This window comes from Haemorhous mexicanus, chromosome 14, assembly GCF_027477595.1.
Source record: "Haemorhous mexicanus isolate bHaeMex1 chromosome 14, bHaeMex1.pri, whole genome shotgun sequence".
Classification (NCBI taxonomy): domain Eukaryota; kingdom Metazoa; phylum Chordata; class Aves; order Passeriformes; family Fringillidae; genus Haemorhous; species Haemorhous mexicanus.
Genome location: NC_082354.1, coordinates 5994552 through 6016575, shown reverse-complemented (window position 1 = coordinate 6016575; position 22024 = coordinate 5994552). Strand labels below are relative to the sequence as shown.

Here is a 22024-nt window from a genome sequence, read left to right as displayed (position 1 = left end):
ATGGCAGTGTGAGTTATTCCATCCCTGCTTTCATGTTACTTTGGGAGAAATGAAACTGGTCCAGTACTGCAAACTGCCATAGGTTTTCCTTGCAAGTCTTTTAGTGTCTTGTGTCTTGGGTTTTTAAATTCCAATCCTTTGAGGCAGAAGGTCTCAGGGCTGCAGACAAAAACAAGAAAAATACACCTCCTAAAGGCTTCAGAAACAGAAAGCAAAAAATATATATATAAAAGCAGGGTGTGTTGTCTTCTGGATTTTCTCATCTTGGGCACTTGACTCATGTTCTTAAAGTTATCTTAAGGCCAGTGACTTTGCACTCAGCAACTTCAATGAGAGATTTGTTTAAAGCTCCACATCCAGAACACTTTTTTTCCTTTTGTTTTAATATTTAAAAAGCATAACAGAAACCTTATATGAGCCAAAGTCCACAGAGCCTGAGTAAAACCACAGGTTATAGCTCCTAAAAGAGGAATGTGTTTGATCTTTCACCAGCCTTTTGCCCACAGATGTTGTGTCAGCAGCCAGCTGAACATTTCCTTGCTAGTGAGATCACCTCAGGTTAGAACCACTTTGGAGAATAAATTCATCTCTGCTGCCAGCATCATAACAGAAATTAAAGAGGCCAAAATAAAAACTAGAGACACACAGGAAAAAAGGCAACCCCCCAGTCCCAAGCTGTGCTTTGGGACCCCCAGTGCTGCACTGACAAATAACAGCCCTGCACTATTTCACCCCAGCAGGCACCTCCTGATCACACTTCTCCCGAGGTCAGCTCCTGATTGCATGATCATTTTTCTGACATTCTCTGTGAAGTCAGAAAATAGGAGGCCCTCAATGACACAAACTGTACCCAAAGAATACATGAGCAAAGCTATAATCCTGAACAATTCTGGACAAGAGAAGGACTTGAAAGAATTCAACAAATATTTTCTTAGATAAATACTGTTCAGAAAATTTCTTTATCAATGCAGTAAAAAGAAGCACCTTTGCTGTGGTGTACCTCACAGAGAGCCATCAAAAGCAAAGCCATGCCTACCCCTGTGTGCCTGGTGTGCTGATTTTTATCAGCTTTAGCCTGATTTTTGAGTAACAAGAGCTGAGCACTTAACCACCTTCCTCTCTTCCTGCCATGCATCACTGTGCCTTACCTGCAGAGCTGATTCAGTGACAGCAACAAACCACCAGGGAATTCCTGAGCTCTGCCATTCCTCCTGCCAGGATATCCATTCTTTTAGGAGTTGGTTTGTTGGGGTTTTTTTTCCCCTTTGGTGCTTTTGAGGTTTTTCACAGAGTACCAAGCTCTGCACTGTGTTTTGTGATCTAAGAACAGAGCCTGCCTGCCCTACCAGAACACTTTGCCATGTCAAACTAAGATTTCTTCCCAATGTATCATCATCCAGCTCAGGCTGGAAGGTAATAAGTTTTCTGTACATGTATGTAAATATATTTCCACCAATATATATATAATCCATGCATACTTTTGATCTAAATCCACTTGCCATTAATAAATAACTCAGTAACAATTTATTTGTTAAAAAAAATTTAAGGGCTAAAGGAAAATAAAAAGGAATGAGAATAACAGTAGACTTCTGGGTTTGGGTCATTTTTCTTATCACAATCTCTGCCTCAAATCCCTGCTGTTTGTGTAAGGACCTTTCCAGCTGGAGGAGGGTTTGGGAAGAATTCAATGCTGAGCACCATTTTCCTACATGACTTTTAAAAAGTAACTTCCACCCTTCCTTTTCCCAGTGACAGCTGTATCCTGGGGTAACACCAGGTTCCTTCCAAAACAAATGTGGCACAGCTGCTATAATTTATCTTCACAGCTCATGGCTTAGAGTTACAGACAGAAAATACACTTAACAGGGGAATACTTCCAGTGTGTTCCCACATGCTGCAAAAGTTTCCTCAGTTACAGGGAGGATGCTGCAAATTGCCTGGAAGGGTTGGAGCAGCCCTACCAAGTGACTAAACCCACATTATGTTTCTCTAGAAGATTTGGAGGGCTGTACCTAGTTTTGGTGAGTTCTCCAGCCTCTGCAGCAGGAAGAGTTTCTTTTTGCCCTAGGCAGAGGAAAAGGCTTCTGCAAGTGTGAATAAACCAACAGGGAGCTGCAGGGAGGTTTGGCTGGGCTTTTCTAAGAAATTACCTCATAAAATCTCTGCAGTAAATGTCCCAGGTTCAGAAGATTTCATAAGACAAGAGTCAGAAAAGGAGCAGCTCTTGCACATCACTTTCCTCTGGACCCTGGCCCAGGCTGTGTTTCAGGGGTGCCAGTGCCCCTCCAGCATCTCACTCACAGATTTGCTCACCACATTTGCTTGCAAATCCTAAGATGGAAGGAAGGAAGGAAATAATTATTACTGTAGCTGCTTGGGAATAGTTCCACAAACTTCCTTCTAGTTTACATAAGCCTTCAAACATTTTTACACATTCTGAGATTTCACTCAGAAAAAAAAAAAGATGGACTCCTGAAAAAACAGCTGTGGGCTAGAAGAGCTGTTTCCATCTAGCACTGGTTGAGTATTAGGCTAGCAGTGAAAGAGAGAGACACCATGTTACTCTCAGGATCCAACAGCTTCTTCTATCACACTAAGATAAAAATGTGTGAACATCAACCACATGGAACACAAGTTCTTTGTTTTTCTTTCCCTAATGAACTCTGCAAAGAATGCAACATAATTATGCCTCCAAAAGAAACTACTATGCTATCAGAGATACTAAAAAAGCTCTGTTCTTTGGCTGGAACCCATCTCTGCAAATGCTGTCACAACAGACTCCAAACTGTCACTTCAGCAACTGCCCCTCACGGGAAAAACATATTTCTTCTAATTAGGCAGAATTCTAACTCCGCATCTGAAGAGTATAATTTGATCTTTTCTCTAGAAACTCATTAACCACTTGAGCTCAATTATTAACATTTGCATTAATAACTGACTGAATTAACTACCCATTGTGTGAGTGCAGCTCCTGCCTTGCTCTGAGGAGCTTCCATTGCACTGGGGAGGTGGCGTGGGCCACGTCCACCTAAGAACTCCTCTGAATGTTGCAGAGCTGTTGTTCCTGCCCCTGGGGCTGCCATCAGATCACCAGATGGCTTTGAGCAGCTTTTCCTCTTTTCCTTTCCTTTCTACATCTGTTTAAGACAGTCAAGCCATGAGCAGGGACTCCTCCCTGCTTGTTCTCCTCCTTCCCTCCCTCCAGGATCAATAAAGTGCCCAATACAGGACACCAAGGTTAAAATTTCAATAATAACTCCTGGCAAGGGTGGAGGGTATTAGCACCCAGCTCCTGATGCTGGGTCTGGTGACATGAAGCTCTCGATATGAGAAAAAATAAATAAAAAACTTCATGCCTAGGTAGTGTTTAATGGCACAATTATTCATGCTGGGGCTCCCACAGGGCCCAGAGCAGCAAGAAACCAGCAGAAAGCCCTAGGGGTTCTGAGATAAACCCAAACTACAGATTCCTTGATGGAAACCTTTCATAGCAGTAGGAACCCATGATTTATTCAGTAAGAAACAAGTTTTCAAGCAGTGTTGTAAACACTGAACACACAGACATGCTTGCACCTGGCCTTGGTTATAAAATGAGATGAGTTCCAAATCCAGGGCACAGTGGGGTGATGCACAGTACAGCCTTTCAAATGCAGAAATGTATCTTCAGAAAGCTACTTCCTCCCAAAAACTCCACAAATTGAGTTTAAAAGGGGAAGGGAGGGGAGGGGAGGGGAGGGGGAAGGGGGAAAGGGAAGCAATATGCATACACACACACAGCTAACTTCTACTTTTGGTTGAAATCAGGTGGGTATGTACATTCCAGGCTTTTCTCAAAAGTAAAGTTTCTACAGGTCTTTGTCAGGCAATTTCCCACAACATTTATGGGTGAGTACCTCCATGTTAAGGATTTCCAGAATCCTTTTAAATTCTCCAGCTGGTATTTGCTACAGCGTTTTGGATATGCAGTAATGTGTGAACCTCAAGAAGCTGAAAGGCTCCAGCACCAGCTCTCTGCTATTTGGATGCTAACTCAGACATTTTTGCTTCACAGCAAAGGAATGTAACAAAAGTCAATTTTTGTTATGAGATTTGACACACTTCAGCAGCCTTAAAAAAAACCCCAAATACCCCAACCACAATCAGTGCTATAAAGTAGCTAGCAGAAGAAAGAAACCTTTCCCAATTGCCAGTGCCATGAGATATTTTCAGGTGAATAAAGGCATAAACTTACGCAAGAGCTTCTACACAAATCTCGGTAATATCGGCTTGCGTGAGACTCGGCTGCTTTGTTATTCCTGCAGTTGGTAAATTCAGGCTTAACGATTTCTGAAGTCCTTTGGCTTTTACAAACAGGTATGATTGACAGCCTCTAAATGCTCTGCTTTTCATAACAAGTCTGATTGACAGCCCTTTGGTGCATAGCCCAATCAGCCTAACAATGTTATTGTTCTCTAATAATTACCTGATAATTTTATTTTTCAACGTGTTGCCCTTAGTTATGGTTCAACTGAGAGTCCTCTGAACTTCCCAAGGGTTTATTTAACTTGCACAGATTTGGGGCTGCCTTTCTGGGAGCCTCCTCCTGTGGTGGCACAGGGATTACACACACTGGTTCCCAAGGTGCACGGGCTGTCACTCCGCCTGCAAGCGATGCTTTCCCTGGCAAACAGAACATATCAGAGCCCCAAAAATGCGCCAATCCATGTGTCATTCTGGCACATATCACCCACAAAGTTTTTGTACAAAGAGAAATGTTTCCTAACTGAATGGTCCCTGGAGCACAGGGAGCACAGCTCACAGTTTGTGTGCACCCAGGGCCAGCGCCTCGCGTGGGATGCGCGCTGGAGCTCAGCTCCACTCCGAGCAGTTTACTACCTCCAAGCTGCTCGAGATGGCAACTTGTTTAACCTCTGCTGAAAGCAATAATTGAGGCTTTTCTGCTACAGAGAGATCATCCTCGAGAACACTCAGCCAGGGAAACCGACTTGTGTGAATCATGTGAAGAAAATCATGACCTGGCAGGGTCCCTTTTCTGGTAGCTACAAAATAAATGTCTCAAATTGGAAAGTGTGGGGTTTTTTTCATCTCTTGATTTTCAGATAGGATGGGAGCAGGAAGGAAGCAGCAAAATAAAAGCCCACATTACTTCCAATTTCTGAAACTTTGTGAATATTTTTTTCTTGAGTGTGTTGAAAAACATGATAAAGGCCACCTACATTGCAAGAAGGGCAAAAGAAAGATTAGATTTCTTTTAGAGGGCTATTGAAAGTATACTATGATGCATTTAGTTACTCTTAAAAGGGCCAACTAAAAAAAGAAAACCCTTAAGGAAGGAAGCATGCCCAGCCTGAGTTTTTCCAAACATTCCCAGTTTTTCAATGAGGGTACTGAAAAAGTAAAGAGAGAAGGAGAGAGCTGGGACTTTGCTCTTCAAAACCACAACTGCAGAACTTGAGCACAGCTTTGCAGTTCACTTGTTGGGTCACTTTTTGAAGAGCTAGTCTGAAGTTTGGCCTCTGCACCAAGCTACACTGTGCAATACCAAGCAGCCTGAAGACCCAGGCATGGATTTATTGGTGTGTACAGTGCTGTAATACAGAGGGTTGGTGCAAATTTACTGCAAATGGAAGCAGGTACACAGTGCATAGACTGCATAGCCAAAAGGGCTAATTCTGCTCATAAACATTTGCTCACAGAGATTCAGGGGCTACACTGGGGCAAATTGAATGGTCAGACCATTACTATTTGTTAATTTACCTTTCAGTTCTTCTGAATTTTAGCCATATATTTACAGAACTGGCCATTTCCATAACATATTAGCCATGAGCACAATCTCTAATTATCTACAGAGCTCATTTCTTTATTGAGTATTTTTCCTATCCTGTAAACCTACTGGGCATTCTCTTAAAGTTGGGTTTGGGTTGACAAATCATGTAGAGAGCAATAGTGAGGTGATGAATCATTGCAATGACAGCACTGTCTCACTACAGGCTGAGCAGAGTATTCATTGCATACTAGATACAAAGCAGAGGACAAAAACTCAGCCATCTGTAGCTTATGCCAACATCATGAGCAAGAGCTAAAAACAGCTTCCCACAGATCTTAAGTCAATGGTGTCTCTGACACTTTTTTCCAAGGACTTTTCAGGATGAATTACTGAGTTCTCAGCTCAGCAACCTGCAATCCCTCACCTCCAGCTTGGTCTCAGAGGCTCAGTGCACTCATCTCAGCTTGCCCAAAGTCTGATGTGGCACCTAAAGCTCAGTTCTTGCCCATGCACACATCTCTGCTTGCTCACCAAAAGGCAGCTCAGAGAACAGAATAATCACTGTGGGGATAAAACCTTTTTGGGGTGCAGAGAAGGTGGGGACGACTTGAAATACCTGGGGACACACCCCACTGCCAGGAATGAGAATAAAGTTTCCAAACAGATGAGCAACACCCTTCTCTGCTCTCTAAGTGTGGAAGAGGGGCTCTGTGAAAACCACAGAGGTGCTGATTTGAAGGGGTCTCTTTCAGATCCAACACTTTTAAAAAATTATTACAGCAAAGGGATTTTTTCTGGTGTTTCATGTCAGAATCCCAGACATTTTTGTAGCACAAACTGACCCCTGCCAGGCACACAATGCCATGGATCCTGTCATTCCTGCCCTTCACAGATCAAGCTGCAGTGGGCTGGCCCTGGCTGGATGCCAGACGTCCTCCAGAGCTTCTCCATCTCTCCCTCTGCAGCTGGACAGGGGAGAGAAAACACAACAAAGGGCTCAAGAGCCAAGGACAGAGAGAGCTCTTAGCCTTGAGGTAACTCTGCCACGCAGAGCGAGATGAAGAAAGTACTTAATGCATTTTCAGCATTAAAAGTGAGGATCAGAAGCCACATCACCAGCTGGAGCATTCACATTCTCTGGAAAAATCCCTTCGCCCAGGATTTTTCTCCTGGGAAGCTGAGAAGCCTCAGAGAAAAGGAAAACAAATCTTATCTCATTTGCTTCTCCTGTGCTGTGCTCACATGTGGAATGTGTTTGGAGATTGTTCACCCACAGGTGATTGCTTGATTGATTTCTCCTGTGAGTTGTTTTGACTCTTTGGCCAATCAGGGCCCAGCTGTGTCAGGACTCTGGGAAGAGTCACGAGTTTTCATGTTTATCTTTTCAGCATTCTGTAAGTATCCTTTCTGTATTCTTTAGCACAGTGTAGTATTCTTTAATATAATATAGTATTATAAAGTAATAAATTAACCTTCTGAGAAGATGGAGTCAGATTCATATTCCTGCCTCCCAGCAAATGCAATAACCAGCTGCCCACAAACACCACGAAGAAAACCCTGCATGTGGAAGAAGAGTGGCAGCATCTATCAGCTCACACCAAGCAGCTGCACAACCACGGGGTGTGCTGTGTTTGAGATACCAAACTAAGAGGAATTAATGCTGGTATGAAGTTTCTTCCCTGCAGTGGGTGGGGCAAGCTTTTCCTTCAGTTTTTGCTGTGTTTCAATTCATTTACCTCATCTTGCTCTCACCAGTTCTACGATGCAATCCCCAAAATCCCAGATGAAAATCCAGAGAATAATCAAGAAATTTATTTTTTTCTTATTCAACACAAGTTACTGATTTATCTAAGATAATTCAATAAATTCATGGTCCTAAAGCAGTTTTGATGACCCCCACTTTCATTTTACAACAATGGAAATCTTTCCCTAGCACTGTTTCACTGTGGGAAAAAATTGAATAATGTCAGCTAAGGACATCTTAAATCTTGAATAAATTTCTTTTACCCTCTCTAATTATTACTTACCAACAGATACACTTCCAGCATCCTCTTCCCATTCATATTTTCTTACATTCACAATCTAAAACCAGATGCTAATAAATCAGCATCTATCTGATTTACAATTTCACTAATTATTTATGAGATCAGCTAAATCAGTTTCATTTAGAATTACAGCCTTAGTTACTTGAGGCAGAATTTTCTCACAATTAACATTTTTAAGCTGCCTTAAAGTAAATAATACAATAACATTTAATCTCTGTTCAAGGGCCAAATATATTATTAATAAGTGATTTTAAACTGGCAAGAACATACTTAATTCTAGAGGTATCCAAAATGAATTAAACAAGAATGGAAAAATAAAAACGTGCTAGTGAGAATAAAAGTCCCTGAAAATGCATTTTTACGTTCCAGTGATAACACTGAAACAAGCCTGGTTCAGTGTCTTCAAAAATGCTATGAAATATGAATATATTAATCCTGTCAATAAATTGGACAAAATTTGGGGTGCTGAAAGATGCACAGAGCTTCAGCTGCCAGAGGTTCACTCCAGAGGGAATGTCACAGCTTCGACATCAGAGCCCAGCAGGTGACCCTGCCCCACGTGTCACAGCAGCTCCAGGAAGGGCTCTGCCCCACTGCTGACTGCACAAACATCCTTGATTAGATTCTGAGAACTTGTTAAAGCTTTTTGAAAGTGTGCTTGTATCATTAAAATAAATTATCTTCTGCTCTGCCAAAGAATAACCTCTGCTGCCTGCAGGTGCAGCCCCAGCCCTCAGCCACTGGGGAGAGTTTCCCCAGACTCCTGCTTCATTCCTCACCTGCCCTGGCCCTTCCCCTCCTTCACACACTGAATTTTCACAGACTAAATAACCTGAAACCACATCCTTGAAGCAACACCTTCCCTGAAGCCCGGGTTTCCCGGGTCAGGAGGTTCTGGGGGTGTGATGGGGAGTGAAGCTGCCGGCTGTGAGCTGTTCCCGAGTCCCAGCCCTGCTCTGCTCCACTCCCAGCCCACCACCATTTCCTCCCGAGGCAAAAATCACACCACCTGCTCTTCACAGATCAGCACTTGACTGTTCAATCCATATTCCTCCGCTTCAGATCTCCAAGGAAAGCCAAGTACTGAGGTTTTTTCAGTCACCCTGAATCCTGTTGTCATTTTTGACAACAAAACCACATTGCTGAGGGGTTTTTTTTTGCTTTTTTTTTTTGGTTTTGTGGATTGTTTTTCTAGCCTGAAGATTTTGGCCAGAAAAATTTTCAGCAAAGTGAAAGAGAATGGAGCAATGATATTACTTTTGTCCCATTTCCAGGCAGAGTGGCAGAGAGCCAGTTCTCAGAATTTTTCTCAGAAGCCAATTGATTCATGTTTGTCTCAAGTCCCAGTATCCTTGTGAGAAGCTGTCAGAGGGCAGCCAAAAATTGCTTCACCTACAGATAAAAGGCCACTCTCTTTCAATCATATTCAAACCCAGGGAAGTGCCACAGAGCAAACAGCTTTGCCCAAAATTCAGATTGCACCCAGAAGTTCACCAGCCATTAGTCATTGCTGTAAATCAGCATGACTAATCAGCTCAGCTCCACATCCTAATGGCACTGATGGATTTTCACCAGCCCCAGGACCTATCCAACAGGGCCAGGGCAGCTCTGGTCAACTTCACAGCGGGTGCAGGGTCATGGTAGAGAAGCCTCCCCACAAAATCCTCAGCAAGCCTTGCTTTAAGCCAGGCTTGAAGGTGTCCTGTGACTACCACAGCCAACTTTCCACTTTCATACCTGGCCAGTGGCAGGAGCTATGCAAGCTGTCAAATTGGATGGGAAAGAAAGAGCAAAATGGAGAACACCAAAACCTGGGTTTCTTTTGGCTTTGCATCTTAGAAATCAGCTTGTGTTAGATACAGAGAGAAATGGGACTTCATTTTAGACATGTTCTTTCTTCAGCTGAACTAATTCACCAGACTATATCTCAAAGTATCTTTACAACACCAGTACATGGGTATATTCACAGGAAAACTCTTACAGAAAGCCTAACAGGTAATTTAGCATGATTCCTTCATTACAAGTTCTTACACAGCTTGTCTATTATCTCAGGCTCTCAAACAGCTTTTCAGACACACACATCTGTACAACATGTAAACATACTTATGTTCAGTTTACAAGCAGATAAATCAAGACCTGATATCTTGGAAATAAAATCAGGGAGAAGCAATAGAGCTGACACAATAGCCCAGCTGGGTTCAGTCCTGGATTCTCACTCCAGAAAGCCTGGACTGCATGTGCTCAAGGTTTTCACTCTTTTAGCTCAGCCACAAGAGCAAAGCTCACCCTTCTATCAAACTGGAACTCTTTGGCAACCCCTCTGCTTGTCAGACTAGAAGCAGTAACAGAAAGACAGAGGGAGATGGTAAAACCAAGACAGTCATGACTATTTCACAGAACTTTCATGCTTTAGTGCTGTTCCATCAGACACCCGAGGGAAAACATGATTTTGGGCAGGTTTTGGACTGGAAATTCATCATGCCTGAACTTCAGCACTTTGGAATGAGCTGTATCAGCTCAATAGCCCAGGGGTTTTTTTCCCCTTTTTTTGTCTTTATTTTGCTTTTTTTCCTCAGCTGGGAAATATCCCAGCTAATTAATGAGTTGAAACAGTCACTAATGGATTCACTGAAGGCAAAAACCAATGCAGGAGAAGTGCTGGGAGCACAGAGCCATGAGCAGGGGAACCTGAAGAGGACCCTTCCTTTTAAGACCATCTAAATGCTATGCAGTTAACTGAGCAGAGGAGCTCAACCCATCTTATTCAACTGCAATATAACCTGAATATCACTGCTGTCTGTGCAATACTCCACAGCTGCCTGGCACAGTCTCAGCTAGACGCCTGAATTTCAGCATTCAGTGTGAATGTCTGAAAACTGATGGCTCATGGACCATTTCTGTTGTGAATTTAAAGCAATTGTAATGTCTGAGGCACTTTCTTCAATGTCCATAACTGAATTCAAATTAAAAGCAACAACCAAGAGACACGAGCCTAACAATCTCTGCCTGAGGCAGAAGAATTGATGTATTAACTGAAGGATAAGGTGGAACACATTGTACCTCAGGAAATGCATTTGCTCCAAAACACATTAAGACTGTCAACAATTTGGCTTGGATGTTCACAGCATGGTACACCAAAAAAAAAAATCATTACTGTGCCACAGTATGCAATAAAACCAGGCTTCAACACAGACAGTAATGCTCCAGAGAGAAAAAAATACCAGCAAATCAAAGACAAAGATTGGAATCATAAGGGATTAAATTTTGTGGTTGATTTGGTGTGACAAGTTCCAATTAGATGCCAAGGTTTCTTCTGGCATGTGAAAGTACTGTTTAATCCTGCTGCCCAGAATCCCCATGTCTGCATCACCTCTGCACGTGTGGGCCAAGGCTGGCCTCCTGCACACCCTGCCCACCACAGGGAGCCCTTCCACCAGCCCAGGCCAAGGCTGGCCTCCTGCACACCCTGCCCATCACAGGGAGCCCTTCCACCAGCCCAGGCCAAGGCTGGCCTCCTGCACACCCTGCCCATCACAGGGAGCCCTTCCACTGCCTGCAGAGCCCCACATCAGCTGGGTGAGAACAGAACATGGACAAGAGTTCTGCTGGAAAGGCAGTCCTGGGCTTTGGAACCAAAATAAACCCAGTACTACAAACTGGGACATTGCTGCATCTTTTCACTAACCTAAACACCTACAGTAAATAATTATTTAGTGTGCCAGGACTTGCTTGTTTTACTTAAATCAGCAATAAAGAAAGAAAAATCAAGGTCTGGACAAAAATGCAGTGCATTTTTTTAATGCAGAAGAATAAAATTTGCTGCTTGGTCACAAAATGACAGAGTGGCTGGTATTGGAGGGACCTCTGGAGATCCTCAAGTCCAGCCCCCCTGCTCAGGCTGGTTCACACAGAGCAGGTTGCACAGGAGTGCACCCTGGCAGTTTGGGTCTCTCCGAAGGAGACTCCACCATCTCTCTGGGCAGCCTGCTCCAGTGCTCTGTCACTCTCAGAGAACTTTTCCTGCTGTTCTGATGGATCTCCCTGTGTCTCAGTTTGTGCCCATTGCCCTTGTCCTGTCACTGGGCACCACTGGAAGGAGCCTGGTTGGGCTCTTGTACACAGAGCCTAAAGAAGTCAAGGGAAAATGGATTGCTGCTACTGAGGGGTGGAGCTCACCACAGATGAGAACAGAAACAATTTTGGATATTTAAATGATACCTTTTTGCTACTGCATCCAACCTATTATGTTAAAAAAAATTCACCAAGAATGGTTGAGAGGTTTTCTGTTTACCTGCAGCAGATGATAGTTTTCTGGGGTAAGTGGAGTGTTTTCTGTTGAGGTTTTAAAGAAACTAAAAAAACTTATTGAAGCCAAACCAAAGCAGAGCCATCAACTATAAAAATAATTTCCTCCCCTCCTTCAAGCCAAATAGTTTGTTTAAAAGTCCAAATTCTCAGTCTAAAAGTATCAGATAGTGCTTGGGACCACAAGCTGAAGTTCATGCTGCACTGGAAATTTGCTGTGCCCTGTGAAACCACTGGGTCTGTTCTCTGCATGGTTTGACTGCCTCACTGTGAGCTGGAAGCAGAACAATCTGGTGGGAGTCATGGTTTTCACTTCTCTACAATTCCACTCCTTGGAAGCTTATCTTCCCTTATCTTCCCTTCTACTTACTCCTTTAGTGACCTTGGAAAATCGAGATAGAGATCACAGAAGCAGAATCCTGAAAGGATTATTGCTTTTATTATCTTACCATTGGGAAGCTGATTAAAAGCACATATCCTTTCACAGACTACCCTGCCATTAGCACTTCCAGCTCTCTTAAAAAGGTCACTGAGCAGGATATTAAACACAGTCCTAAGTACTGAGCACTCTTTATACCAGTACAGGTGTTGCCATGGCAAATGTTGTAGGAAGTTGTCTGTCCCTAGTTCAGGAGTCCTATCTTAATTCCTACACAACACAACAATGGCAACAAGGATTTGATAAGAAAACCTCACTGGTCTGAGAGCGAGGCAAAGAATTGTGCTGGGTGATGGATAGTGACATAAACACTGCTATTTTATCTGCACAATTTCAGCCAAATCTCTGCTCTGTGATGGCCCCTGAGCCACTGCCCAGGCCAGTGACAATAGGCTTGACCTGGTTTGGGGCCACCAGCAATCCAAAGCCAAAATAACCCTGTGAAATCCCTGCAGGTGTCACCTCACACTTTCACAACGCCAACCCAAGGACATTGTACAAGGTCTGAAGATAGGGCCCTTACTGCCTTCCCATTACAATAGCAAACTGCTTTCTAATGTCCTTACTCTTGAAGCTATCAGCTGCTTTGGCCTCCTGATGCCTCCTGCTGCCATGCAGAATGGCAAGGCATGAACCCTGAGCACACTCAGAGTATCTCCTAAACCCAGCAAGAGCTCAGACAGGGAGAACATGCTCCCAGCCTCTCCAGGCTGTTCCAAGTACCAGTTATAAAATCAGTGTGTTTAAGAATAGATTGCAGCAGCCATCTCCATAAGCACCTAAGTCCTTTTGTGTGGTCACACATCTTCTTTAATCCAGTAGCTTTTATTCCATACCTGGTCTGAGCAGCCTCAGATCTGCTGGAACGCCAGGGCTCTGTGGTGCTCAATTGAGGAAGAGGGCACATTGCCAAATGGACAGAAATAACTCTCAGGAGCAGAAGCCTTTTCTTTTTTGGCTGACATTAATACATTGGTGCTCTTAGGGAAGAATCCCCCACAGGTTTTCAGAGCACTGAGTCACTGATCCCTGGGAGTGGATCTGGTGAGGGTCGGCTGCTCTGCTGCTGGGTGGGCACAGGGAGGGGAGGGAGCCCTGCTGGCTGACAGCTCTTATGCAATGCAGATAACCCATCTTCCTGCAGTCATTTGTGGGTGTCAGGAGAAGCCAAGAATAAACCAGGAAAAGCCTCTGGAAAGGTCTGCTAAGCAGTGAGCTGAAAGAAACATCTCTCAAGGGACAGCAAGCACACCCTGGCTTCAGCTCAAAACACAGCCTTGGGCGAGCTCTGCTATGTGATCACAGGTGATAATCACACTTTGCACTTAAAATTACTGATTGACCTGCCCAGGAAGTATTAAAATCAGCACAGAAAAGTAGACATTAGGAAAAACTACTTACATTTCTGTCCATATGGGATAGATTCGAGTTGCAAAGCTAAAGAAAATGGGTAGGTGCCCCCTCCTGCTCATTAAAGGGAGTTGTGAAGCAAATTGCAGCATTTAAGATCCTGCTTACCCACAAGCCAGAAAAACTAGAATTTCTTTCTTTTTACTCTTTTTTTCTTTTTAACAGCTTGTTCTCAAACAAGCTACAACCATGTGCATCTCCAGCAGAGAAAGAAGGTCAGCACTGGCTGCCATCCAGAAGGAGAGATGGTCAATTAAAAGAAAGAAGCCAATTAAGAGGCAATTGGGCATTCCTAGTTAGGAAGATACTAGGGAGAAAAGTAAGGAGAAAAAGAACATGACTGTCTGGGAACACCCAGTCTCCCCAGGAGAGGCTGGAGCAAACCTGGGGCTGTGGATGAAATTCATCCATGTCCTTGCCTGCAAACTGAGGAACCATGCTATGATCAGATCCTAGAAATTGAAAATAAAATCAAAATCCAAGCAACAGCACTGTGTTTTTGTCAGCTTTAAGCTTCTGGTTTAGCTTGTTAACAAGATCAAGAAATTTATTTGCCAGAGAAAGCTCTATAACTCTGTAAACTTACAAAAGTTTGTGAAAGACAGAATTACTGATTAACTCCTGATTAAAGCTGCAGCTTTAGGGCAGTCTAACAGCTAGATTAATGCTTAAACTGCACATGCAGGATTGGAAACCAACTGTTAGCACTCCTGAGTCTCCTGCAAAGCAAGCTTGCTCTCAAGGTCTTCAGAATAAGCAGAATGGGTTTGTCCCATGCACTCTAAGCACAGGGAAATTGTGGCCATAAAAAACCACTGAGAACAAGGTTAGAAGGAAGCCCAAGTAATAAAAGGTCAGGTCACATGAAAAACTGATCTTCACTTTGTTGCAACTGAATTTTTGCAAAAAGAAAAAACTGCAATCCTTTTTGAAAGAAAATGTAAGATGTAACCTAACCCACATCCACTCCCAAATCAAAGGTCAATAACGTGAAATGTACCTTTTTATATTGCCCAAAAAACCTGAATATACTGGATCTGTTGAAGTGTCTAATACCAGCTAGAATCAAGAACAACAGAAGGTAAATTTGGTGGAAAAGTCTCTTCTGGAATGTACCAGACAAGGCTTCTTGCAATATCATAAAAATATATGGAGAAGAAGCTTTTAATTCAAAGAGCATTAAAGAGTTTCCATTAATTCCAGAGGGGGAACAGAAAAACAAGTACATCTCTGCTCAGCATAAAAAGCAACAGTCTTTGTAATGGAGCAGAAGGACCCACACTTCTGTCTCTTTTTCAGAAATAAAGCTCTGTAAACACTGGGCCCACCATCAATCTGTAGCTTCTTGATGCTCTGAATGACTGGGTCCAACAACAGCAAAGCCACTGCCCTGCCCAGACAAGGCACACAACCTGCCTGGACTTGGTTTCAGAGCACATCAGGAACAGGACATGGGCTGTCTCACCGTGGGCCTGTTTGGAATTTGAAGAAATTACCTTTTTATTTTAAATTACAAAAACGATCATCCTAAATCTGTATTGAAACCCACAAGTGGTTCCTAATAGAATAACATGCTGATTAAGTCATCAAACAAAGCACTCTGGTGCTGGGAGCAGCAAGGCACCAGCTGCTGCTGAGAGCAACTGTGTGTCAAGGGCAAAAACTGACAAGTTTTCAGTTCACATCCAGATACCTGACTGTGCTGTCCTTTCCTGCACAAGAGGACAGAGGCACAGCTCACTTGGTCAGAGCCTGGGTTTGATCCCTGTGTGCCCATGCACTGAAGGGCTGCACAGTGATCCTTGTGGGTCCCTCCCAACTCAGAATATTCTGGGATTCAAATGTGGAATCAGCAGGAATGTTCCTACCCAAAGTGCACAGAAGGAAAGGAACCTCTGCCTTTCAATTAATTATTTAAATTCCTTGATGCAACCCTTATGTTCACAATCTGCAGCTACACTCAGAAACATAAGCAGTCCAAAACCTCTAAGGACCTTAATCATTACAGAATATGCAAGGGGGAACTTGTTGACAACTGCAGCAGTCATTTAAATCTGCTGGCACTTTTGGAAACCAATAGCTCTGTATAAAATCCAGCTGGAGCTGGCTTCTCCTCCTCTTGGTCTTTGAACACTGACAGCAGGACATCCCCACCTCCACCCACCAGGTGCTCAGCAGGGCAGGCAGTGAAGCCTGGGCACGATCCCGTGGAGCACACGGGTGTTTTCTCTCCTGAGAAAAGCACAAAGCAATTCTTCTGCAGCTGTCACTGAGAAATGCTTCCCCCAGAAACAGCTTGTGTTGTTCTTCACAGCATTTTTACTGCTGGACAGCAACCATGGGTTTTTCGTGGAAATAGTTTCCCTCTCCGAAAGTAAAATTCTTCACTGTTAAAATCCACAAGTTTGGTGATATTAAAGCTTTCTGTCTCCCCATCAGAAAGTTATTTTATTGTTAATTTTTGGTCAAAGCCCAACAAATCATTCCCACCCATCAGAGGAGGATGTGCTGCAGCAGTCTGAGACTTCACAAGTCTCCAATCACCAGTGAGACATCCCTGGAGTCTTGACCTTGTGGGCAGACCTTGTCTTTCTGCTCAAGTGCTGCTCAAAACACCCTTCAAGATCCATAACTACTGATTTTATGGTATGTAAACTTCAAAACACTTCTCTGAATTTTAAGGGACAAGGATAGTACAACAAAAAACAAGAAGATGAAAGACAAGACCATGAAAAGGAGATAATTTTGCTATATTTTTTTTAGGTTAAGTGTACAGAGCTTTTATGAAGCTAGTGAAAATCTTCTAGATGAGCCTTTAGGGCACATCAATTTCGAATTATTTTCTTTCTGCTCTCTCCTCACTAACATTGCTCAAAAACAGTGCTGAAAATAGTTGCCAGCAATGTAATTGAGCCTGTGAGAGGCACCATAAAGGCTTCTGTGCCTCAAGGCACATCACTTCTGCTCCTCCTTTTATTTTTCCATGTATTTAATTGAACTTGGCAGTAACCTTTACCACATGAAACCAAGATGGAAAAACAGTAGATTTGATCTGTGTGCTGAGTCTGGACTGCCTTGCTGTGAGCTGCTGGGGGAAGTGGTGCCTGGAGATTGCTGGGTTTGAAATGGAGACATGTTACCTGTCCCCCTGCTCCCACTTGGTGGGAAATTTAGCCCCACATCTTTTCCATGTAGCAGCCAACAGCAGAAAAGCCAGGACAGCAAACCTCTGCAGGAATTTTCCCTAAATGTCATGTAACTGTTCATAGGGAGCAGTGAATATCTCACTAGCACACAGAGAGAGGAACCTGATCCTTAAGCTTTCAAAATATTACAAACCATGGGCAATCCAAATAAAAGCAAAGCTATAAACTATACAGCCAATACCTTGCATCAACCTTATATCTACAGACCAGTCTCCCCTTCATTTCATGCTGTGTTTCACCCCACACTTCATATTTGCCAGAAGGATTTTTCAAAATGGAAAGCAGTATCTTTTGTGTTTGGCTGAAATCCAGCACTGCAGGACATCCTTCCTGGCTGGAAGGTGCAGAAACAGCACAGCTAAATGTGCTCAGGACCACAAATATCTTCTCATTTGCACAGAGAATAAGGAAAACCTCTAAGATAAGGGCCTGAACTCTGAAATTACATTAAAGCTCTAAGACTCACCACACATATCTAATTAGCAGAACAGAGAGTACAAGAGAGCTAACCTCCTGTGTTTGGGTGAGAATGCCCTGAATTGGCACAGCTGGAGGGCAGGCTAGGACACCAGTGCCATCCCATCCCAGAGACCCCTGAAGCCTGGGGTGTGCAGGGGCTGCAGCCCAACACCCCCTAAACTGCCCCTGCTTCCCCTTTGGACAGGAGAGCAGAGACCAGGGTGCTCCCTGCTCCTCAGGGAGGATGGACAGGGCTGGGAGGGCAGCAGTGTCTTCCTCACTTCCCAGTGGCTTCACCTGTACTGGTCAGCAGCTCAGTGTCCAGCTCTGCAGCACCAATCTCAAATGACAAAGCATTTCTAATGCACAGGATCACAGAAGTTGGTGCAAAACCGACTCGGTCCTGAAGGTGCAGAGAAGAAGAAATTCTGGCAATAACGGAAGGACATAATCAGTATTATTGTCATAAAATGTCTGTAGTTACTGCACTGGCAATTTTTCCAAATGGGTTAGCTTAGAGACTGGCCTCTTGCACTGATTACTAAATTATTTTCTTTACAAAGGCCTAAGTGGCTCTGTTTTCCAGATGAATAGCCTGAAGCCACTTGGTTCAGAGCTTCAGTCCCCTGAGATTCATCTTGGACAGTAAAGAAATGAGACAGATGAGCACTAAACTACTCTGTGTACAAATCCAGCCGTGGCTTGGCTGATGAGAACACTTTGTGTAAAGTACCACTGAATTTAAAATAAAAACAGAGGTGAACTGAGCCGAGTCTAAAGTTAGAAGAAGTCAGAAGCAGTATTTGATAACAAAGCATTTTAAACTAAATAAAGCTTCCTGAAGAGAATTTTGGCTTCACCACATCTCGCTTCATCTGGGCGAGCTGCCTTGCCAGGCAAATTAGGAGCAGTGTGCTGGGACTGGCACTTCCCCAGCCCAGCCCCTGCCAGAATTCTGGAGTGCCCTGTTCCCCTTGCCTGCCCCCAAGGAGCAGCAGCTTCTTCCCCTGAAGACACAGTTACACACTGGCCCAGCTCTCGCTGAGCAGCACTTACTTTTTTCTGGAAAGAGAGCACCTGTGCTCAGGGAGGGGAGCTCTCTGCAGCCTCTTGCACATCTGGTGGGTGGTGGTGCTGGCAGGGACAGGAGCAGGAGAGGTGAGCAGGGCGAGGATCTCGCAGAGCCACGGAGACTCAGCTCTCCTCCACGTGGAGCAGGGTCTGGCAGCACAGCAGGAACAGGGAGTTCAGCCCCTCTGAGCTGCTCCAGGGGAGGTTTGGTGATGAGCTGGGCAGGTTTGCTGTGCCTGTGGCTCAGGGCTCTCCTAGCAGGAATTCAGTGGGCTCTTCCCAAAGCACTCAGGGCCTGGGGTGGCACTGGGCTGAGCTGCTCACCAGGGAGGAGACTCACACATGCCAGGGAGACCTCTGGGGAAGAGAGATGGAGAGAGAGAGGTGAATGGAAAACAATGTTTATCCTTGAAATTTAAATGCCTGTGGCTTTTCTAGAGTGTGTTTGAAACGTCCCAATTAAATCAGTCCATTAGACAAAATCCCATTAATTGGACAGCTTGGTCAGCTGTGGCTTACTCAGAATTTGTTCTGGTTTTAGTATTTCATCACTAAACATAGTTCTGAGTAATTCAAACCTCACAACACCAAGGAAAAATTGCCCATAATTAACATATCCAAGTGTAAGCAGCTTTCATCACACAAACACCAACAAGAGCTCCCACCACTCTCCTCCACTCCACTTCTCTTGTTTATTTAATCTGGTTTATCCCTGAATTTCTTCTTTGGGTTCCACTGAAGCAAACTTGCACTGGTTTGAAGGGTTCCTCTGCAAACACAACAAACCAGCTCCATACAGGAAGGTTTAATCTGTCACCAGAGCAATCAGATCCCTAACCATTAGCTTTGTTAATTAAAGCAGCACATCTGAAAAATTAGCAGAAGGGAATACACTGGCATATTTCTGTGCAACGGGGAGAATTTATACCTTCAGCAGTCACCAGTGGACTGAAAAAAGCCAGTAGAGCATGCCACATGATGTTGCAGCACCCCTGGGCTAGAAAGACAAGTAATATGAGTCATTTAAAAACTAGAAACATTCAAAAGATCATTAAAAAGCTACTAAACCTCACAAAATCAAATAAATACATTAATCAATTAAAGCCTCTATGAAGCATCCTAATTGAATCTTGCTGTAGTAGTGTCACATGGCTTTGGAAACTGCCCTTCAGTAATCCAATCAAAAATTGGCATGTTCCCATCCCTACTCATTCTCCCTGATTAGTGAAATATCAGAAGGAAATAAAAAACAAGGCGGGGGGATTCAGGAAAAATAAACACGAGTATTTAAATTTCATCGTGGTCTTCTTATTCATGAATCTTAAACTCATTTTTCCAAGAGAGTGGATGGCATCCTTCTGCAAGAGTGAGCTGTGGCCAGGAACCCCTCCAGGGATCAGGGAACACAACACCACAGGCAAGGGAGCCCAGGCCAGGGAAAAGCCTGAGACTCTGGGAGCGGGGCAGCTCTTGCTCCAAACCATCTCTACTGCAGCCCAAGAAAACAAAATGGCAAAACTCCCCCTGCACCCCACACAGAGCCCAGAGCTGGAGCAGCTCCAGGGAAGCCTCCTTGCAGAGGCTGGGCAGGAGCACAAGAAGGTAAAAATCTCTTCCCAGGAGTCCCCTGTGGTATCTAGCACAGCACAGAAGGGCTGAAGGAGAGGGGGAAGGAGCAGGAAAAGCAGCAGCAGCAGCACAGGGGAGGCCAGGAGCAGATGTGTGCTGGCTGCAGCAGTGTCTGCCCCAAACCAGCCCCAAAGCAGGGTCAGCAGGGGAGCAAGAGCTTGGGGGGGCACTGACATCTGTGAGCAAGGAAAATGGGAAAATTACTGAGGTAACTGATGTCAGCTAACCCACAGAGCCACTGTCACACCCATATACCAAATATCAGCCCATCAGTGCTCTCCAAAGGGAAGGAAGCCAAGCAGGGGGCACAGAGGATGTGCACAGTGTGTTTGTGTTCAAGGGGATCCTGTGATGGACCATCCAACGCAGGTTCTTCACTCTGCATCTCCATCTGCTTTCAAGAACCACAGAATTTCTGTCTTTGAAAAGCCCTTTTTGCAACAAAAGTCACTCTGAACTGGTAACTCTGCTTTATCAGGCCACCCAACATGATGTAATTTACACTGCACACAGATGACAAACCCCAGTGAAGCCTTTGCTGTGCAAGGCCCTCATGCTGGTGACCCTCCCAGCAGTGACAGCTGCTGAGATGAGCCCATGAGCAGAGGACTCAGACTGCAGCAGCTGCTCTGAGCCTTGAAGGAGTGAGAAACCCCCAGCCTTGCACACTGCACAGTGCTCCTCCTTTATCTGGTGTAAAATAACCTCTCAGGAAAGCAATTCCCAAAGTGCCTGCTGCTGCTGGTGACACACAGCCAGGTGAAAGAGAGGATTTACAGTGATTAGAATAGATCAGATTTATGGACTAACAGGGCAGGCCATGCGTGAAGCAGGGAATGAAATGTAATGAGGCCAAGAAAACATTAAACACATGCTCTATTCCAACCTAAACAGCAGTGCACAATCTAAAACAATTCACATAATGCTTCATAGCAGTGTAAAGAGAAAGCAGAAAAGGTTTTTCAGCTCTTCAGACCTCACAATACAGAGAACAAACCAAGGGAAGATGTTGAAACATCTGTATGAAATGCACAAAGAGCCTGTCACTCTCAGGAGCACTTTTTGCCACACAGAAAAATGGGAGACACTGCCAGACAGGCTTCCAGAAGGTTCAAACTCAGTCCTGAAAGATTTCATAGATGCTGTGTTATTTAGGCAACATGATCATTTTTGCAAAATGAAACCTCCAAGTTACATTAAATCACCCTAAAGCTCACAGCACCTGGAGGCCTTTAGCACGAGAAACACAAATGCAATAGAGGAGCTGTTTCTCAAAATGAAAGGGTATAGCAAGGAATAAAAGTGGCCTAGAGCAGAACAGGAATGAGAAGCCAAGAGTTTGACCTGGTCCTTGAAAAAGCTTTGGTGGTCTGGGAGTGGGGCTGAGCCACTGTGCAGAAAATGCTGTGCCAGAGGATGTTCTGGGTTAGCAAATGCTGCTGTGGGGAACACCTGAGTGCAAATAACTTATTGACAGCTGGAAACTGTGAACATGTTCTCTGTGCAAGGTTTTATTTCTACTCTGAAAACATTTACATACATGCTTAACTTTATATGTGTTGACTAGTGAAATCAACTGGGAAAAATCATGGGCTTCAAATTTCATTATAAAATGCAAGGGGATTAGCAGGTTGGTGTGGTTTTATCTGTCTTTGGGTCACTGTGGATTTTTTGCAGTTGCACTTGGTGCAAC

The 22024-nt window shown here is 44.1% G+C and overlaps 1 protein-coding gene across 2 annotated transcripts in view; it reads right to left on the bottom strand.

Moving 5' to 3' along the window:
- Window positions 1–19000, bottom strand: part of HTR2C (5-hydroxytryptamine receptor 2C) — a 77035-nt gene extending 58035 nt beyond the window's left edge. The window contains exon 1 of one of the 2 annotated variants that reach the window (XM_059859008.1): window positions 18688–19000. The gene's annotated coding sequence lies outside the window, so the exon portion shown is untranslated. The remainder of the gene's footprint in view (window positions 1–18687) is intronic. The other variant, XM_059859010.1, reaches the window with a different exon arrangement.
- Between the last annotated feature and the right edge of the window lie 3024 nt (window positions 19001–22024).